Below are 21,517 nucleotides of genomic sequence, written 5' to 3'. Positions count from 1 at the left end.
GAAAATCGATCAGAGGCACTGAGTTAAGGTAGGCCTGAAATACCTCCAATTGACTCAAATTATGTCAATTAGTCTATCAGAAGCTTCTAAAACCATGACATTTCCAAGCTGTTTAGAGGCACAGTGAACTTAGTGTATGTAAACTTCACCAACTGGAATTGCAAATTAATCTGTGAACAATTGTTGGAAAAAATTACTTGTCATGCACAAAGTAGATTGCCAAAACATTTGTGGAGTGGTTGAAAAACAAGTTGTTCAGTAAGTGCTTGCTAGAATAGTCATTGAGGCATGAAATCCATATCAATTATCACTCAGCTCCTCACTGATGAAGACCAGCAGCTCATTGTGATAGTACTTCCCCACAAGTTTTCCAGTGCAACATGTCCAATTTAGGGTTATAGTATTCAAAGACCGGTGATAAAATATTTATTCGCTTCATCAGTAAAAAAAGAGTGACGACATAGATTAAAGCCATGGTTTTATATACATGGTGTGAAAGAACAGTAAACTCAAGAGACCTACATTTAATATTTCAATGTCTTACTAGGAGTGGCTCAGGGGGGGAAACCAGAGTCACTGCTGTTCTAAGCTGAGATTGTCTGTTTGAAGACAATGGTTTTCGAGTTGGTGGTGTTGTGGGTTTTGTAGATCAGACGGTCAGCAATCTCAAACATGTTGTTCCTCAGGGAGATGAACTGAGCATTCTTGGTTTGCTCCTGTCGGGAAATAAATTAACATTCAATCATCAATGGGAAGTCAAAGGCTGTAAATCTCAAGTATCACATTTTTTACGAGCTTATGTGAGTCAAGCTCTTTTAAAACAGTGGCCTGGGAAGAATTAACCACCAACTGCCGTGACAGGAGTAAACAATGGACCAACATGCAGCCAACAGAGGGCTTTGCAAAACGGGTGATTTCTCACAATAGGCTGTACACCTTACCATAGCGCCTTCAATAAGCTCCCATTATACAATACTAACGATTAACACAGACGAGCTGACCCCATGTCCCTCACTAAGTCAAGCACAGGAGTAAAATGGCAAATACTATTCAAAGCTGTTTCACGTGGAATAGAGTTCCCATGAACTGCTGTGTGTGCATGTGAAACTCACAAATGTAACAGGCCACGATGGAGACATTCTTGAAGTCCAGGGCTGCATTAATCTCATCCATGAAGTAGAGGGGCGTGAAGTGGTGCAAAGCAAACACCAGGGCCAGAGAGCTCAGGGTCTTCTCTCCTCCAGACAGGTTAAATCTTCTTCCAGCTCTTCTTAGGGGGACGCACACTGTGGCCATGGACAGAAAGGAGAGAATGAGCCAGCATCATTCATAGATTTAATGAATACAGCAATAAAACAATGAAATTAGAAGGGGATATTGGGTTGGAGCTAGGTACGTTTTGATGATAAAATTCACATCCAGAGCTGTCTTCACAAATCATAGATGTCAAACAGCCGGTTGGGCTAAAGTGTCTGCTGACCTGAACATGATGCCCTCAGAGAAGGGGTCCAGGCTGTCGACTAGCTCCAGCTCAGAGTCACCCCCTAGTGTCAGCATCTGGTAGTTCTCCTTCAGCTTGTTGGTGATGTTGAAGCCAGCCATGAACTCGTTGAGCCTCTGCTTGCGCACATCCTCACATCCACGCTTAAAATTGTCTCTCTGATCTCATCCAGCTCAGGTACAGTTCCTCCTACAGAGAGACATTACCCACAATGACTACCTTCTCTTAGAGGGAAATAAACTTGAGAGTGCAGACGAGAGTAAAAACAGGGTGTCAAGGTGCTTGATTAGACCTAGAGAGAGCTGGGTGTGTACCTTTTTTCTACTCTGCGATTGCTCCCAGGTTGGGCTTCATCTGGGCACAGCGGGCCTCCATCAGGGAGATCTGGTTGGTGATAACGTCAGGCCCCTTTTATGGCCGCCAGGTCATCCTCAATGGCGTGAAGGGAGAGTTTAGAGGCCTGGGGAGGACGGGACTCAGATGGTCAGTCCTAGCTGACAGCTACTTTGAGGGAAAATGTTCTTACTATGACAGCTAGGTGGGACAACCACATATAAATCTTAAGATGAATGGAACTGCTAAGTCGCTCTGGATAAGAGTATCTGCTCAATGACTAAAATTAAATATCAGAAGAGGAAAAATATTTAAGTCGGATGATACTGTTCCCCAGGTAATGCATAGAACACTGATGCACTAACTAGCTGAGTGTTTGGTTGACCTCTAAGACACAACAATGCGGTGTCCTGGAGAAGCCGGCGGTAGGCGGTGTCCTGGAGAAGCCGGCGGTAGGCGGTGTCCTGGAGAAGCCGGCGGTAGGCGGTGTCCTGGAGAAGCCGGCGGTAGGCGGTGTCCTGGAGAAGCCGGCGGTAGGCGGTGTCCTGGAGAAGCCGGCGGTAGGCGGTGTCCTGGAGAAGCCGGCGGTAGGCGGTGTCCTGGAGAAGCCGGCGGTAGGCGGTGTCCTGGAGAAGCCGGCGGTAGGCGGTGTCCTTCGCCCCCACCTGGTTTTCTCTGGTACACAGCAGGTGATGCACAGTGTCGCTCCCGCCTGCTGTGCTAGCTGGGGGCGACCGGATGTCACTGCGTGTTTGGGAGGTGGATCTAAATTGTTAGCCGAGGCATGTTGAGCAGTGCTAGAGGCTCTACAGTGAAATAAAACAATAGTTACAAACCAGAACAGCAATCGACACGGCATGGTGACGTTAGGGAAAGGCATGCGTAGCCGGGTGATCATACAAGTCCAGTGCGTGGCTTCAGGCGGCTAGCAGGCTAACAGAAAGGCCTTAGAGGGATGACGCGACAGAGGAAAGTCTGTTGTGGCCCCTTCGTGCAGTTACATCAGCGGACGGATCAGCAGGGCTCCGTGTGGCAAACCAGGCCAATTGGCAAAATATGTATAGTAGCCGAAGAAATATGTCCGCAGATTAGCGGCTGTGCCTTCAGGGGTCGTTAGCTGCTATAATTCCAGGTAGAAAAAAAATATATATAAAAAACAAAATAGGTTCAGAGCTTGCGGTAGGAATCCGGAGATATGGAGGAGAATAAGTCCGACTAGCTCTGGTTTGAGTCGCGCTGTACAGACTGGCGAGAGTTGTCCGGGATAAAGGTAGCTGATGACCGCTAGCAAAGGATAGCCGACTGCTAGCTAGTGGCTTCGGAATGTATACGATGGGCCTCGTAAGCCAATAGTCCATTGGTATTCTAGACAGCTAGCATTCAAGGAACTTTAGCTGCGAAGGTCGGAAGGTTCATTGCTTGCAATAGGAACCCGTGGCTATGGAGAGAAATGGGTCCGGTATGCTCTGGTTGAATCGCGTTGTACAAACTGGCAAGAGCTTTCCGAGCTAGAGGTTAGCTGATGACCGTTAGCTGGCTGGTTTATGTTGGAGAGATTCCAGTAATAGAGGCAAAGAAAAATACTTTAGAGAAAAAGCAGGTCCACACCACATTGGGTGAGGCAGGTTGCAGGAGAGTATTTTGAAGTAAGGGTTTACAAAAACATAGAAAGATATGCAAAGAAAAATATATATACATGGGACACGACAAGACAAAGGACGAATCGACAAGACAATATGTGAGCGAGTGAGCAGAGCAATGCACTCTGATAGTGCACTTGAGGTATAGGCTTTACCGGCATTTAAAGTGATTACGAATATCAAGTGTGACAAAACGGATACAATTACAAGTAGGACGAGATCGGCACACCTCTAGTTGTATGTACCAGTCGTCTCCGCAGCAAGCCCATGAGGGAGAATGCCTAGTGAAGTCAGACTGGGGTTCACTGTAGCAAAGCTCAAATTGAGTCATTTCTAGAGTGTAGCCTGCAATTTCTAAGTGACTTCACTTCATGTTACATTTGGGGTTGAAAGGTCACCTTTCTGGAAGTCCTTCAGGGTCTTCAACTGTTTGTTTGTTCTTGTTGGGGTTAGCAGCCAGGACATTGTCATCTAGCTCTTTAATTTGAGGCTTCAGGTGAGCCTCCTGCTCTGCCAAGCTCTGAGAAGAAACACACAGTCAAGCATAACCTCACCCGCAATCACAAGTCTCAAGTGTTGTAGTACTCGAGTCCTAATTTTCATTACTCGTGGCTCGACCATTGGTGACTCGGACTTGTACTCAATAAGCAGAATATTAGCAGCATTGGGTTTGGTTGTCTAGCAGTGGGAAGGACACACGACACCGGCACAGCCTACATCAGCTGGTGAACTGCGGGAGAGCAAACAATGATTGTGGGCGACAGGCAGGCTCCACCTCCAATCTTAGGCTACACATTGTGCAAGTGACTCTTGCTTCCCCGTAATCACGTGTCACCATTTAGCTTTGCATGGTTAACAAACAAACTGCTTTACAAAAATGAAAACAGTAGTATTGAGTTTAAAAGTCAAGTCTTTCCCCCTTGCATCCCATGGCCAGGCTCTGACAAGTCTCCCTTTATTAGATGTCAACGGTCTTTAGAACCTTGTTTGATGCTTCTACTGTGAAGTGGGGGCGAATGAGAGGGGAATGAGTCAGAGGTCTGCCAGAGAGGCATGAGTTGACCATGCGCATTCACGTGATAGTTAGCTTGAGTTGCATTGCAATTCTACAAAGGAATTCTCCGGTTGGAACATTATTGAAAATTTATGTTAAAAACATCCTAAAGATTGATTCTATATATCGTTTGACATGTTTCTACAGACTAATGGAACTTTGACTTTGTCTGCACCTAGTGATCGCACGTCACAAATTTGGATTACTGGGCTGAACGTGCAAACAAAAAGGAGGTATTTGGACATAAATTATGGACTTTATCGAACAAATCAAGCATTTATTGTGGAACTGGGATTCCTGGGAGTGCATTCTGATGAAGATCAAAGGTAAGTGAATATTTATAATGCTATTTCTGACTTCTGTTGACTACACATGGCGGATATCTGTTTGGGTTGTTTTGGTCTGAGCGCTGTACTCAGATTATTGCATGGTGTGCTTTTTCAGTAAAGCTTTTTTGAAATCTGACACAGTGGTTGCATCAAGGAGAAGTGTATCTATAATTCCATGCATAATAGTTGTATCTTTTATCAATGTTTATTATGACTTTCTGTAAATTGATGTGGCTCTCTGCAAAATCACTGGATGTTTTGGATCTACTGAACATAACGCGCCAATGTATACTGAGATGTTTTGATATAAATATGAACTTTATCGAACAAAACATACATGTATTATGTAACATGAAGTCCTATGAATGTCATCTGATGAAGATCGAAGGTTAGTGATTAATTTCTCTTTCTGCTTTTTGTGACTCCTCTCTTTGGCTGGAAAAATGGCTGTGTTTTTGTGACTAGGCACTCACCTAGCATAATCGTTTGGTTTGCTTTCGTCTTAAAGCCTTTTTGAAATCGGACACTATGGTGGGATTAACAAGAAGTGTATCTTTAAAATGGTGTAAAATACTTGTATGTTTGAGGAATTTTAATTATGGGATTTCTGTTTTGAATTTGGCGCCCTGCACTTTCACTGGCTGTTGTCATATCGATCCCGTTAACGGGATCTCAGCCCAAAGAGGTTAAAATAAAATTTGTGAGCCTGTGTATGAAGGACTTGAGCTACATTGGCTATTGCATATGGCATGTAATTATGACCATTGGGAAATAGTTGTTGCTGTGTAGATGGTAGATATAATCCAAACCAAATCAATAGAGGGGCGAATCTAGAAAGACGTCGAGACAGCATCGAGACAGCAGGCCGGCATTACGAGAAAGCCCAAAAAATAATACATTCAGCTTTACCTAAACAAGTCTGATGAACAAGAATTACACCAACATCAAATACATTTCATATCTGTATACTGTGTGTTACCTGCATGTTGTTGGTGTATTTCTCCAGGGTGTTCTTCATGTCTCTAAGCTGCTGTAAGAGTCTCTGGACTTTCTCCTCCAGCTGCAGCTTCCACTTCTGGCAGCCCTGCAGCTGCACCACCTTCTCAATCAGCTTGCTCTCCATACAGTCCAGCTGACACATAAAAATAAGACAGTAGGTCATTAACCATTGCAGAGCTTAAAGTGAGCCATAACAGTGAGTGGAGGCCAGAGAAAGCTCAAACAGGCAGGGGATGTTCTCTGGGGTGGAGATGGGCCCCATCTTATTCTCCCGCACCTTCAACTGAGACAGGAAAAGAGTGGATGTCAGAGTGTTAGAGGTTACATTTGAGGTTAAAGCTTTGTACCAGTTGTCTATGCAGCAAACCCATAAGAGAGAAAGGCTAGTAGAGTGAGACTGGGGTATACTGTAACAAAGTTGAAATTGAGCCAGATCAATGTCCTGATGACTCAAACTGACAGTAACCTGCAACATAATCATTTCTGCGAGGTTAAGCATGACCAGTGTAATTAAACCTCATTTATCAATAATGCATGGGTACAAATTTGTGGATTAACCAGCGTGGGATCATTTCCACCAAAATGTGAGATTTTCAGGCCTTCCGAGTGGCGCAGCGGTCTAAGGCACTGCATCGCAGCGCTTGAAGCATCAGTACAGCCCCGGGTCCGATCCCCGGCCGTGACCGGGAGACCCATAAGGCAGCGCACAATTGGCTCAGCGTCGTCCGGGTTAGGGGAGGATTTGGCCGGCCGGGATGTCCTTGTTCCATCGCGCTCTAGAGACTCCTTTTGGCTGGCCGGGCGCCTGCATGCTGACGTCGGTCGCCAGTCGTACGGCATTTCCTCTGAAACATTGGTGCGGCTGGCTTCCAGGTTAAGCATGCAGTGTGTCAAGAAGCAGTGCGGCTTGACAGGGTTGTGTTTTGGAGGACGCCCGGCTCTCGAGTCCGTACGGGAGTTGCAGCGATGAGACAAGACTAACTACCAATTGAGTACCACGAAATTGGGGAGAAAAAGTAAAACAAATTTAATTGTGAGATTTAGCAATATGAACATTTGTGGTGGAATAAGGGAACTGTTTGTCAAGCGTAGAATGGGGAAAATGTGAGCATTAATTAAATAATGTTTCAATTTTATTTCCATTGTGAATTCATGCAACATATCTTGACAGGGTAGCTATATCATAAAATATGACCACATCAGTGCATTTGTTATGATGATAATCCATATAAAGTATAGTAAAGTTGACACATTTCTGGGATGTCGATGCTTTCCACCAGGATGTTGTCCAGAGAGCCACAGCTGGATGAGATGGCGATGTCATACTTCTAATCGATGGCCCCAAGAACACCCGGTCAGGACAAGAACAGTCTCAATGAGTGTGTGCGCGCATCTCTCAGCTGCCACATGTCATCTGTGTAGCCCACGTGTCAAACTCATTCCAGAGGGCCAAGTGTCCACCGGTTTTTGCTCCTCCCTTGTATTTGATTGATGAATTAAGGTCACTGATTAGTAAGGAACTCCCCTCACCTGGTTCTCTAGGTCAGGGGTTCCCAAACTTTTTCACTCAGGCCTCCCTTCCAGCATTGGGGAAAATCCTGCGCCCCCTCAGCGCGCCATGTCTATTTCTATGAGCATCTTGCAGGTTCAAAGCAATTCCTGCAATGCCACACATTTTGTCATGCGGTGCAGAGAACATTTGGCAAATTTTCTTCCAATTCTATAAATGCCTCCATGTCTAATGTTTAGTTGTGATATTTGAGTGACAAACATTACAACTAAATCTATGGTCTAAAAAACCTAGCTAAAAAATGTTAACTGACATGGGCTAGTTGATCTGGACATTTCTGACCAGCTTTAACATGACAAGAGGAAAACTGATGCCGCACCACCCAATTTCAAAATAGCACCTTGTGCATTCTACCATTAATCAAAAGTAGGTTGAAAGCCGGATCCCCTTACCGACCCTTCGCACCTTCTAGGCGCCCCACAGTTTGAGAACCACTGGTCTAGGTCTTCATTGAAAAGCAAAAACAAAGCCAGCAGACACTAGGCCCTCCATGGAATGAAGTTGACATGCCTGGTGTAGTCTATACATGGACATGGTCCTCACTAGTCGCCCCAGGATGCCGGGGATCTTGCCGCTCCTCTTCTGCTGCATGAGGGCATCCGGCACCTTCCCCCTGCTGCGGTTAGAGGACAGGGAGCTCTTGGCCTCCTCCACCTTCTGCCTCATGTCCCTCACCAGCGCCCTGGTCTGACCATCTGCTTGCAGCAGCTGCTCCAGCTCCGCCTTATCCTGGAGCAGAGATACAGGGTCAGCACAGTCATCCAGAAACCTGAAATACTTCCATCCTACTGCCACAAATCACAGTCCACCCCTAACCTTAAGAACAGCTCGACGCTTGAGACCCTCCCACACTAACGTACCTTCTGGAGCTCCTGCTCACACTGGGGTATCTTGACCTGCAGCTCTTTGATGGCGGCGCGGCGGTCTCGCAGTGTGTCGGAGGCGATCTGCAGGGACTGCTTGGCCGTGTTCAACTGGGTCACAGCGGTGTTGTGGCGACTCAGGTAGATGTCCAGCTCAGACTGGGCCACGTCCTGACGGGAGCGTGTCTTGTTCACAGACTTACTCAGCTCCTTCTCCATAATCTGGGGACGGAGCCATGGGAATAATAGCCACACGATTATGTGATCAGAAAACATAGAATACCAGGGGGAAAAGGATACTGGTCAAATTAAATTAAGAATAGTGTTTCCTACTTCAAACAATCAGCAACTCCTGATAATGAAAGACACCCACTTCCTTCTCCTGCTGCAGGCCGCTGGTCTCCTCCTTCAGACTCTCCATCACTTCCTTCAGTTTCTCCAACACCTCCCTGCAAGCGGACGCCTCAGAGATGATCTTCTCACTGCTGGCCGGCACGTTACGCACCTCCTCCAGCTGACAGAGGAGAAAGGGGAGAGAGAAAAGACTCTAGGGGAGGTACAACCTTAGAAAACCAGGAAAGACCAAAATATAATATTTTAAAATCAACTAGCAGACAGTTAGGAGCACCGCCATCAGACTGGCAGGCAGTCTGTGTGAACTGCACCTCTCTCTAGTGTGCGGGGTGGTGAGAGGGAGTAGCAGAGGGAGTGGAGGAAGCCATGCTAGCAGGGTTAACTGTGGGTGAAGAGTGAATGTGGCTGCTGGTAGTGTTACACAAGGCCATACTTCACTACCACACTGCAGAACACAGCTCCCCAGAGGACTGCTCTACTCTACCCGGCCTCCACAACCCAACACTGCCAAATCACAGCCACTGGTGCTGTATCATACAGGCTGCAGAACAGGGGCAGAGAAAGAAAGGGAGACTTGGAGCATATTGAGTGTGGAGAAAAAAAAAAAGGGAGCCCAAGGAGGAGAGAAAAGAGCATGGGAGAAAGTGAGTGAGGTAGCAGAGCCAAGCAGTCATGCTTTGGAGGGTTTGCGTTTAAGTTTTGCCCCCTAGTGGCCAACTGGAGGAGTTTCTCTTATTAAATAAATTGGGTATACCAGCCACTTTATCAATTCATTTTAGTCTCAGCAATGTAACAATATAATTTTATCAAGAGGGACCTCATGACACAGAAAAATATATATTAAAATGTGGGATACTCACCCTTTCCCACCCAGACCCAATCCCAAGCAAGTTAATGTAATAAAAATGAACACACTTGTTTATTTGTGACATTGATGCAAGTAATTATAAAATGTGTAATTACGCAATACAGCAATTACTAATAAGGTCATCTGTAAACCCCTGGGCAATGCCTTCTCCAGGGCCTCAGCACAACAGGCCTTGTGTTTGTATAGAGGGAAACTGTATTACGAGTGGCCGTGTTTCGCTTTGGCCAGGGGACAAAATCAACAGAATAAAAGTGAAGTGTCAGGCCATTGGTGCTGGCCTGTCTTGAGAGGACAGAGCACCATTGTGTTTGTTTATGAGTATGACCTGTAAGTTATGTAGCACATTCACCACAATCAGCCTCCTAAAGTACAGATTTGGAGAGCCCCCCATGTACACAGATTGGCCAATATAAATGGTCAAAGTTACAAACCCCCCCTGAAATGGAATCACTGAAGCATCAATTATAGAGACCTGAATTATGTTCACAGGAAAAGGGACACATGCACACCTAAACACACCTTCTCCTTGTCCTTCTCAAGTTCTTTCTGTAGTTTCTTGGTGTGCTTCAGTTTCTCTCAGACCTCCACATCCTGCAGGTCCAGCTGGGTAAACTTCTCCTGCTGGAACTCTTTGTACTTGGTCAGCTTGCCTTGTTTCCTGGGAGAAAAATCACAACATAGACATTATGAATGGCAATCAAACAAATTACTGCTAATTTTGCTTTTCTGTATCACTGGTTGCCAGCAGGTCCATGAACATTTTTCCATTTCATAACATTATTGCACTTTAGACTGACATTAATTTTACATTAGGACTATATTTTGCTCATAAATGTGTCCCTTTGGTGTCAATTTCCATGTAAGCAACAAAACCCATGAATAACAAATAAATAGGAAGGCCTACTTTTCCACATTTTTCAGATCTTGGTTCTTCATCTCTTCAGCGATGTTGTTGTTCTTCTCTGAGTTACTTGGTGTCGTCTTGGATCCTCTGCTTCTCCTCCTCTTTGTTTGCCACTCTCTTCTGGAAGTCATGGCTAACAAAGAAACAATCGCACTCTTGTCAACATAGATATATGAACTCTAAAAAATGACCATCTGTGATAATTACACCCAACTGCATCATCGCTTCCTCCCAGATTCTTTCAAACCTGATTTCCTGTTAGTAAAATACACTAAATTTAGCAACACCCTGTGTGGTTGTAATACTCACACATAGTACTGGCAGAGCTGGCTCTTTTGTTTGAAAATATCATTCTCCAGAGTGAGGAACTCCACGGCTGTGTTCTTCACTCCCTCCAGAGCAATCTTCTCCACCATGACCCTGTTTAGCTGTAACACATGGTCCGCAAAATGATGAAACAGGAAGACAAAGGCTACAGTACCTCTGACTTAAACATTCATGCTGAATTGTTTGAATTGACATTTGTTCCTTCTCAGGTGTGCTTTGATTTTTTTTTTTTGCACTGATTGACCGTGCCGGACATTTATCGATAAACTCTGAGCTTTCCCAAAAAATACAATTTTACTCCACAAGCTAGGGTTAATTTGGCTTCAATGCCAAGATTATGCCATTTTTAGTCAGCCAAAAGGCATACGTGACTTAATCAAATAGACAAATGCAGAGTAAAGGGAAACAATAGAACTTGGACAAAGGCAGAAGTGTGATAGGATGCTACACTGCACAATGCCATAAGATCAACCCATAATGTAATAAGATGAGGATAGTCAAAGGCAGTCATGACTCAAATAAAGCATTTGACCCTGTGTATGTGGTATTGCCATATCTACTGCAGGCATTGCGTTAACACGGAAAAAATATCTTAATGCGTTTACAAACGCAGATCTAAAATGCTTCTTATTGTAAATTATGTTCTGCTTCAGTCAGGGTTTGTTCCAAATCATGAATATAAAATAACTAATTATGTGCTTCGGTTACACTTCTCCACTTGGATGAAATAGCTTTGCTCTCATCTTGCCCAATCAAATTCCACCACTCACAAACCAGCATTGGATCACCAGACAGCACTCTGAGTGATGTGTACTTTTCTCTGGTAGTTTTAGCCAGTTAAAATGCTAGATTAACTAGGAAATGTAGCTGGCTACATTCTTTCTATGATAGACATCCGAAATATGATGGCTGTATGTTGTTTTTGCAAAAAACGTGCTTTTTCCATTGTAAACTAATTTACTTGCGTCTGCTCGCTTTTCACTTCTCCTCTGATGAAAACAAAGCTATTGTCTGCCTATTGTGTTGCACGGATGTATTTTGTGTAAAGAAATTATAGTTGCATGCCCCTCATCACTATTGAAGCAAAAAAACTTTACTTTCAATATAAAACAGGTTTAAAATGCAGATTTCTGAATACTAAATCTATTCACTACTGTAAAGCTGCATGAACCAAAAAGTCTAAATCATGTCACCCATATGAAAAATAATAGATATGTTAAAGTAATAAAAACAAGACAGACCAATTAGTTAATACAGTACAGGGAGAAACTTTTTTAAATTCTAAACAGGCCTAATTAGTGATGTGATATTAGTGTAGCCTGCAAGAGATTTACTGAACCGGCTGGCTTCACCAGACAACCAGTATTTCACGTCAAATGAAACCCTACCCTGTCAACCTGACTGGTACACTGGAACTCCAACACCATACCCAGATAACAATGTCACTAGTACTGCAATACAAATAAATATATTAGCAAACATCAGGTAATTATCAGCCAAACTTCACCCCCTGCTCACATAATTACTAAATTACTAACACATTTCTAATAAAATCTGATCTAGGGATGGTCATTAAATGCATTTGATTACAAAAAATATGACTTGCACATCCCGTTCTTATTCCTTCTCTCAACCGCTCTTTAAAAATAACCATTAAATGACTGATTGCAAAGCAATTGTTTTTGGCACAGCAATAAAAAAAGTAACTAACGAGCAAGGGGATTAGCCCAGATACAGCAATCTCTGAGGTGTGTGTGGAGATCATTTGCTGCCTTGTAAGAAGAGGCAGGTGTCAGGCCAGGGGCAGTCATTCTGGCCAAGACACAGCATACCTCACAGATTTCACAGTGAAACAGGCCCCTCTAACACACCCCCACAGGGGAAACCATCATCATTTCAAAAAGGAAAAACACACATATATATGTTTTTAAATACAACAAATGGACCAATGTCTTGTTACTGGGGTTGTTTCTCACCTTCTCTCCCCGTTGAGGAGCTCCACACGGCACCTCAGGGTGTGGATGGGCTGCTTCAGGCAGCAATGATGTCCTCTAGGTATTCCATCATGCCCTCATCATGCTCCGTCTGCCCCTTGGGCTTCATCATGGCTATCTGCTCCACCTCACCCTGACCAATGCACAGGGAGGGAGAGATGCAAGCAAGGACACACACGGTTATAGCTTCTTCTCACCATAAACTCTACAAACACACACCTTGGATACATGTTCTGTTCGAGACCACCTGATTACCATCCCAGAACAGACATGGATGGGTGGGTTTATACTTTTCCCCAACTTTCTAAAGTCTGTGAAAAGCAACAAGGGGAAAAATACCAGATTTTTTTTTTTTTATTCACCCTTTTGGAAGCAAGTTTAAATGCAATTCAAACTAACCTGGGCTAAAACCAGAAAGAGCAACTTCTGTGTGACTCTCAAAAGGCTATTTTAAATAAATTGGTTGCTCTGCTCACAAAAATATTGAGGAAACTTTGCTGATGTTATGATAACGTGTTTTAATGAGGGGTTAACATCTCCTTTATGATATAACCCTAGAGTTTTCATGGGCAGCCAGTCAAATTGGCAATTTACAGTACATTTGGGTATTTTAATGTACTGTACTTCTTACACAACTTCTCAGCCCACACACACACACACCTGAGCCTCAAATAATAACTTCTCCTGCACATAACTGTACCCACAGCACAGAGAACATTTGTCCATATCCATGACAAAACAATGAAATGAAAACTACAATAATCACTTAAACACCAAACATCTCATCAATTGGAACCGCTACAATAAAGGTTTTATATTTTATGAGGTCAAGAAATAAATACATAAACTAAAAGGGGCATCTGGCAAATGTAACTGGTGCCTGTGTTTTAATAAACTTATGAATTTCCTTTCTATGTCAGAGATGGGGTAATAGTCCTTGACTGAACAGTCCTTGAAACATTGATTAAACAAGCCTGAATGATGGCCTATATAAATTATCAGAATGGTCAATCTTGTTTTAATCCTGTGTGTGTGTGTGTGTGTGTGAGAGAGAGAAAAAAGCATTTTTCTGCTCTGCCTGACCAGTGCACTAAATAGGAACCTTCCCGAGCCGTAGGCCTGTAAAAGTGACTTTGTTCTCCAAACTGAAGCTTCTTGCCTCAGTCAGAACAACCGTCATATTTAGTGAGCTCAAAATTCCAGGAGAAAGGGTGAAGAAAATTGCACAAATCAGGACAGAAGAGAACCTGCTTCTTCTCCCAAAATAAATATTATAAAATGCAGCAACATATCTAATATTCACTAAAAACTAGTCATCTCATTAATCCAAGAGTTGATAGGTACTAGTAAACCCCAAAAACTGTATTGTGCAACAAGTGGACTGGCTTGTTCTTCAAACAACCCCTGGAGGAGTCTACACACCAAGCTGAACACCACAGGGATGTTCCAGAACTGTATTAATAGAACATTTTTAAAAATCTAAAAATGTATTCATTTGGACCGTGACTGGCAAAAAGCAGCAAATATGACCCAACGCAAACAAAATAATGTCTTTGAACAACTACACATATTGACATTGGCATTACATTACATGAAAGATAATTCTAACGAAATCCAAACTGAAGACATAATCATGTACTCAAATGATAGAAATGAAGAGTGGATGCTTGATCCTGCCACACTGAAGCAGCACAGCTAATATTGGGGTTGGGGTCTGTATTCTCACGCCAATATTTACGTGCTGCTATAGCGTGGCAGGTAAAGGGGGGGCCAAACTGACCTGCGTCTCCATTCACCCACTAGACAATTCCAGGAATGTTAGAGTTTCCTTAAAATACTAAAGCAGCAAATGATGGTTCGCACCTTTCCAACATTGTTTCAAACCATGATGCGCTGCTATAGCAGTCCAAGTCCGTTTCACACTTAACAGGTCACTCACACAGGCATAATACCGGTTTTCCTCCGAGTGAAAGGGGTCAAGTCTGAGCAGCAAAGCTTTTACAGGATGGGATGTGTGACACAGGAGGGATCAAAGACAAACTGAAAGGAAAACTAAAAATGAATAACTATTTAATTACCTGTAAAATCAAAAATCTGTTGTGGTCCAGGTCAATGCCATGGCTACGCAGCAGAGTCCCCACATCTTTGAAAGTGGCCTTCTTGCCATTGATGTGGTAGGACGAGGAATTGTCTTTGCTGGCAGTTCTGGAAACATAGAACTTGCTGTTGGGGATGACTTCTTAGTCATCTCCTTCCTGACTCAGAGGGGGAGGGGCAAAAGAAACACACCAGCTTAGATCCAGTCTTCAGAACACACTCAAGACAAAAAATAAAAATGCTTAGCAATACAACCCTCCCAAATATAGGCAAGTAACCATCTAAACACACACCTACATACGAAAGTGAAGCCTCAACCACAGAAATGTTGCTGCAAACAGATTGGTGTGATACAAGTAATCATTTAAAATGTATTTAACTTGCACATTTATTAAAAAGTAAAATTCATATGGTTTATTAAATTAAACTAATTTTGAGACAACAAGAAATAAATTGTTGTCAAGATATGAAGGGGGGCAAAAACAGAATAGCTTATAACCTGTTCAACTTTTTTTTATAGAGAAATATATATTGTGTGTAGGCTTAAAACTGCAGTGTTAGGAGATTATTTTACATTAAATGTCAATTATGTCGTTAATTACCATACTACACCCCCAGTGGTAGTACAATATGTTTTACAATTCTGGAAAAATATTTCTTACTCTGCATACAATTAATATATATACAGGATTCTAGGTGTGCACAGAAAAGGAGAAACTATTGTCCACTAAGATTAATTTAACCACCACTAAACTGAAGGAAAAAAAACTCTGAGGTCCTAATCAATATAAAATCACAAAAATAAAGAACAATTTGCAAAGTTAGTAATTTACTTGATTGTCAGTTAACTTGAAATGGCTATTCTGACTCTGTTGCAGTCATTGTAAATAAAGTTTTTTAAATACTAAACCAAATGTATACAAGACAATTAAAACTACACCCTAAAATAACTACATATATACAAAAAAATATATACGATTCTGGCGCTTTACCCAAATCGCTTATAAAATGTTAAATTGTTTTGTTACAGCTGAGCAAGTAAGCGTGTGTTACCTTGTCAGTAATTTTCTGAAAATGCACTTCCACAGTGCAGCTCTGCACATCCTTGTGCTGGTCAGAGCTGTGAATCATCAGAGTTTTTTGGATCTGATTTTTTGAGCCCTATAGCCTATGAATCTAGCATGTTGGACTTCCCACTGCCATTTGGACCAATAATACAAGAAAAACGCTAGGGAAGGGAGAGAAAAATTAAATGGGTGGAAAATAAAAATGTACTTCCAATCTGTTCAAACTAAATTAAATAGAAACCGTATTCACAATACAATTTCAGACCGCTTTGAATAACTAGAAAATTATGCTGGATTAAAATGGTGGGCCTCTAACCTCAGTGGGTGTATTTAAGATATTTTATTGCACCTGTGTCCATGATGCAATAAAGAGAACTAAGAAAATGTGATAAGAGGGAAAGTTAGTGGGAAACCCTATTTTGTATCTTTTTGAGGACAAGACACAGCTTGACCACCACTAGTGTGAAACACACACACACACAAAGCCAAAATGGAGGAGTATGATATGCTGCAAACTATAAAATATAAAACTACAACTTTAAAATAATCAACAATTAAATTACAACTATTAAAATGCTACTGTCACTGAAGATACAAATATATATAAATAAAAGTTAAGGAAATGGACAACACCCCATACTGTGGCAATGATTAAAACACAAAACCACAATTCCTAGTGTCACTAAAGAGCCATAATGGGGATTTAGTATGCTTTTTCGTACCTTATGGAAAGCGCACAGAATCTGCTCGCCAGCACAGGATTTGACGTTCTGATTAAATATATGTGTAATCATCAAGCAAGGAGCGCCTGGTTCATTGGTCATTGCTGGGGGCGGGGGTGGAGGGATGCTACCAAGAATCTCCTCCAAACCTCGATTATCAACAGCCTCGGCACCCTCCCCGGGAGCCGGAGCTAGGGCAAAGAGTTTAACTTTTATTCCCCAGTGCGATTCATTTCAGGTGGGAACACTGGTGTATGGGGGAGGGGTGGTGAAACAAAAAAAACAAACAAACAAAACATAAGCATTATAGAACAAGTCACAGTGGAGGAACAAAGACTAAGGGGAAGATCGAATGTTAACAAAGAGATAGTTAATGTGCGAGTTAACAAAACTAAATTATAACAAGATTAACGTAATCATAAACGAACGCTTGAAATAACCCCTTTCACAAACGCTCACATTGCCAAGCAAATACACAATATGCACTCACCAACGACAACATCATTTTCATTATATTTCGAACATCTGATTCCACGTCGTTTCCCCCACACCAAAACCTACTTTCCAATCAAAACAAATTAATACAAATCTAGCCTTGCTGCAAATACATACCGATTATGGTCCCATATCAATGACAAAACGTTTGGTCTCAAGTCTATTGTTGTGCTCAGCAAAAAAAGAGAAAAAAAAGACCCTGACAATAGTTTTCGGCCAACAAACGCTACAACCATAACACTTTCTAAATCAAGAGTAGACATGTCAAAGACGGTTATTGTTTTCAGACGAAGTTCTCTTGACAAACCGTTGCCCAACGTTAAATAAATCGAAAGATAGAAAATGATAATCATCCTTCTAGAAGTGCGAATCGTTTAAAATGCATTCATATCCCAACATAAATTACCTTGCTAGTTACCCAGGCTGGAGACAAACGCGCACACGCCACCATTATAATCATCTCAAAAATCACAATAGACATTTATTAATGCCTTGCTCACGTTTGAAAAACTAGCCAGCAAGCTACGTGTTATGAATCAAGACAACTACCACAACTGTGCCAGTTGGACTCAACCATCACGCACTTACATTCAACAAAATACGTTGCCATTGAGTAGACGCGCAACTTATTTAGATGCAGACACCAAAACACCCTTTGTTACTTACCATTTGTCGGCGGAGCCTCTTGGTCATTGGAGTTCGCTTCAACTCGTACGAGTACGTCCAACTCGCCTTCGGAGTCATCCCGAGGCTGCGAACCTTTCCCTCTTGGCTTGGAAGTAGTTATACTTTTCGACGTTTTGGCTGTCATGAATTAGAATCTAAAAGATATCATTCAAATCACAGGAGTAAAAGTAAAATCCATTAGGTGTTTTCGCTTGTCAATCACTTCTCCACAATTGATAGTGAAGCACCCCGTTACCCCCTCCGTCATCTCCCATCACCATCGGGCATTTTATCCAAAGTATATTACTTCATAAACTACACTGAGTTAACTTCACATCGGGTCAATTATAAAGCTGCAAATAAATTGCCAGTCTGTGCTGTCTGATAAGACAACAGATCTAAGTGTTTTGTTTTAGTTTCTTTGCTAAATATGTTTCGTTTTAACTGTACCATAAGTGTATATAAGCGATATTCTAAAGATGTAACCATAATCCAAAATAGAAAATACTTGACACGAAATTGCAATTTAACTCAACTTAATTAGCTGTCTAACTTGAATCTCCCCTTTTCAAATAGCGTGATTTTGTCTAACATAAGCTGACAACAAGCATCGATTCTCACTCAATTATCGAGAAATTAACTGATACGTTTTCCTAAAGTGCGTGTAACTAAAAGACGGACAACAATTGTGACGTTACAGGCTGTCAGTAACGCCAAACTGAGCTCAAAAGTAAATCAACTGCTGAGAACTAGAAAAAGATGGAGGTAAATGTGCAAAATAAAGTCATAGCACTGAAGTAGCCAATCAGAGTCACGTTATCATTAGTGCCATGTAGGCTGCACTCAGTAGTCCAAATTGACCAGCAACAGTTGAAAGTGTCATGTTTAGTTTATTTTACAGATCGAGAGTTATAATCAATTAAATAATCTAAGATAATATAGCTACAATATGGCTAACTAAATAGCTATATCGCCAACTAACGTTAATGAGTGAATAAAAACGTCACCTGTGTATAGAAGATTTCACTGAGTTGGTCTTTTTTATTTTAGGTACAGTAACGTTAGTGTTATGCTTCAGTTGTCCACTTGTAATCTAGTTAAACGTTAATAATTTGCCTAAACCGAGAAGACGTGGAAATAGCCATTTACACTAGCTAGCTGCTGTATAGAGTATACTAATGTCTGGTAATTAGCTAGCTAGCGTTAGTCAGGTAGGCCACATTGGGCTTTGTTAGGCATGATTTTCACGTCAACTGTTAGCCACGAACAAATTTAGATAACGTTAGCTAAAGTACGCTACCTGGATAGCGAACACAACTAGAGCACAGATGAATAGGGGAAACCGGTACTTTGCTTACAAGTTAAGTTAACTTAACTAACGTTACTTTGCACTGGTTCGCCAAGGTAGATAGCTATCTAATGTTACTAGGCAATTTTAGTTAGCTTTTGATGTGTTGCCGATAGCTAAATGTTAGCTGTCGTCTGATCACTTTAAGTTAACGTTACAGTTAACGTTAGCTAACTTACTTAACCTAGCTCAACAACCACATATAATCGACGAAAGGTGCCCACAAACGTACTTGCTAGATAGCTATGGTTTGATAGCTAGCGAGCTTACTAGTTTTATTTTAGCTAACGTTAACTAGCTCTTTCGTGTTCAGATAAAATGTCAGTTTTACCTTGCGGACGAAGTTATTTTGTTGTAAATATTCCCTGTGTATCACTCTCTTTTCAAAGCCAATTAAACTGTTTATCGATATCCCGAAGTTAAAAAATAAATAAATAAAGTGCGTAAAAGTCAACCCTGTGTCACTCAAATCATTAGCTCGCTGCAAACTCACTCGTAAATGGCGCCTAAACTCTGTTGTCGAACCAAAATTCGTTACAAACTGATGCAAGGCACCACGGATCCCCGACATTGGTAAAAAAAATATATATATATATATATATATATATATATATATATATTCAAAAAGAGGGCCGATGCCAGGCAACCATGAACATAAACTATTTTTTTTGCATTTAAGTTAACATTATAATGAATATAAATTATACTTTGGTAATGATTTGGGATATTTTCACAACATTTTTTAAAACAGAACGCGCCCCGTGACGTTTGGGCACTGTTACCTAGAGACGACGGAAGGTTGTTGTTTACAGTACGGGTCAATTTATTATTTTGTATTTGGATTGGATTGGTTGAATAGTCGAAAATATGTAAGGGATAATCAACTACGGGCTGTGTGTTCCATGGAAAATAATGCTCTAGGTGGAAGGTGTGTGCCACGACGCACTAGTGGAGTGGCACTAGCCTTCCATAGAGTTACATTATTTTCTAGAGAGAATGCGTAAGAGATAAGTCTCAAGTTGATTATACCCAATGGTGGAAAAAGTACCCAATTTTCATACTTGAGTAAAAGTAAACATACATACAACATAGAAAATGACTCAAGTAAAAGTCATCCAGTAAAAATACGAATTGAGTAAAAGTCTAAATATACTTAAGTATCAAAAGTACATGTAAAAGTATAAATAATGTCAAATTCCTTATATTAAGCAAACCAGACAGCACCATTTTCTAGTTTTTTAATTTATTGATAGCCAGGGGGACACTCCAACACCTAGGTATAATTTACAAACGAAGCATTTGTGTTTATTGAGTCTGCCAGATAAGAGGCAGTAGGGATGACCAGGGTTGTTCTCTTGATAAGTGCGTGAATTGGACCATTTTCCTGTCCTAATAAGCACTCAAAATGTTGTCTCTACCTTCTTGCCCTTTGTGTTGTTGTCTGTGCCCAATAATGCTTGTACCCTGTTTTGTGCTGCTACCATGCTGTGTTGTCATGTGTTGCTGCCATGCTATGTTGTTGTCTTTAGGTCTCTTTATGTAGTGTTGTGTTGTCCCTTGTCATGATGTGTGTTTTGTCCTATATATATTTTTTTAACAGGTTCTCTTTCCAAGTTTGTTGACAAGGAACTCTCGCGATAGTTATTCACAAAGTCGAGGAACGTCAGCGATATTGGAAAAGGAGTATCTCTGGGTACGTTCCAGAACAGAGCGAGCTTGTATAGCGATCCGTCTATTTGTCTGGTTTTGTCGATAAGTATAATTGTTGAGGAATATATATCACCTTATATGCATTAACGGTGGAGCAACTGGACATGCTTAGTTGTCTGCTAGCAAGTGTGACAACAGTGAAGAAGACTTACCACGCGTTAGCTACAATGTATGTCCCGTAGCAACGACGAACGCTTGTTTGTCTAGATAGGTACTGTAGCTAGGGTAGCAGCTACGGTTAGTCAGTAACTATCCGCTACTTATGATTTGCTATACACTAATGTTATTGCCAGCTATATGCAGGCTTAACTTAGCTAGCTAGACAACGAAGTTTTATTTTTGACCAGACCAAGATCAGCAAGTGATACTTGCAAACTGAGTATGAATAGCTAGCTATTTTGCTACTTTCTTTGCTAATTATAACAAGCTAATAGTCTGTTTTGTAGCTACAGTCACTATTATGTCCAATTTGAATGATCGATGGCACTCACTGTAAACAGAAGGGTTTTCAAGTACCTATTTTCTGAATACTTCTTTCACATTAGCCACCACAATGAGATTAAAGACATCATTACTCAAGGAACCAAAACATATCCTTTCAATTGTGTGAATGACAGAAAGATACTACAACAGTGCTTTGACTTGATTGTTGGTATTTTCTGTTTAAAAAATATGG

General features: G+C 41.6%; 1 pseudogene; it reads right to left on the bottom strand.

The window, feature by feature from the left end:
* Positions 1-376: 376 nt before the first annotated feature.
* On the bottom strand, positions 377-19,618 carry LOC109909069 (structural maintenance of chromosomes protein 4-like; annotated as a pseudogene).
* Between the last annotated feature and the right edge of the window lie 1,899 nt (positions 19,619-21,517).

This window comes from Oncorhynchus kisutch, linkage group LG18 (genome assembly GCF_002021735.2).
Source record: "Oncorhynchus kisutch isolate 150728-3 linkage group LG18, Okis_V2, whole genome shotgun sequence".
Classification (NCBI taxonomy): domain Eukaryota; kingdom Metazoa; phylum Chordata; class Actinopteri; order Salmoniformes; family Salmonidae; genus Oncorhynchus; species Oncorhynchus kisutch.
The sequence above is the reverse complement of the archived record's forward strand: the minus strand, read 5'-3'. Positions and strand labels throughout refer to the sequence as shown.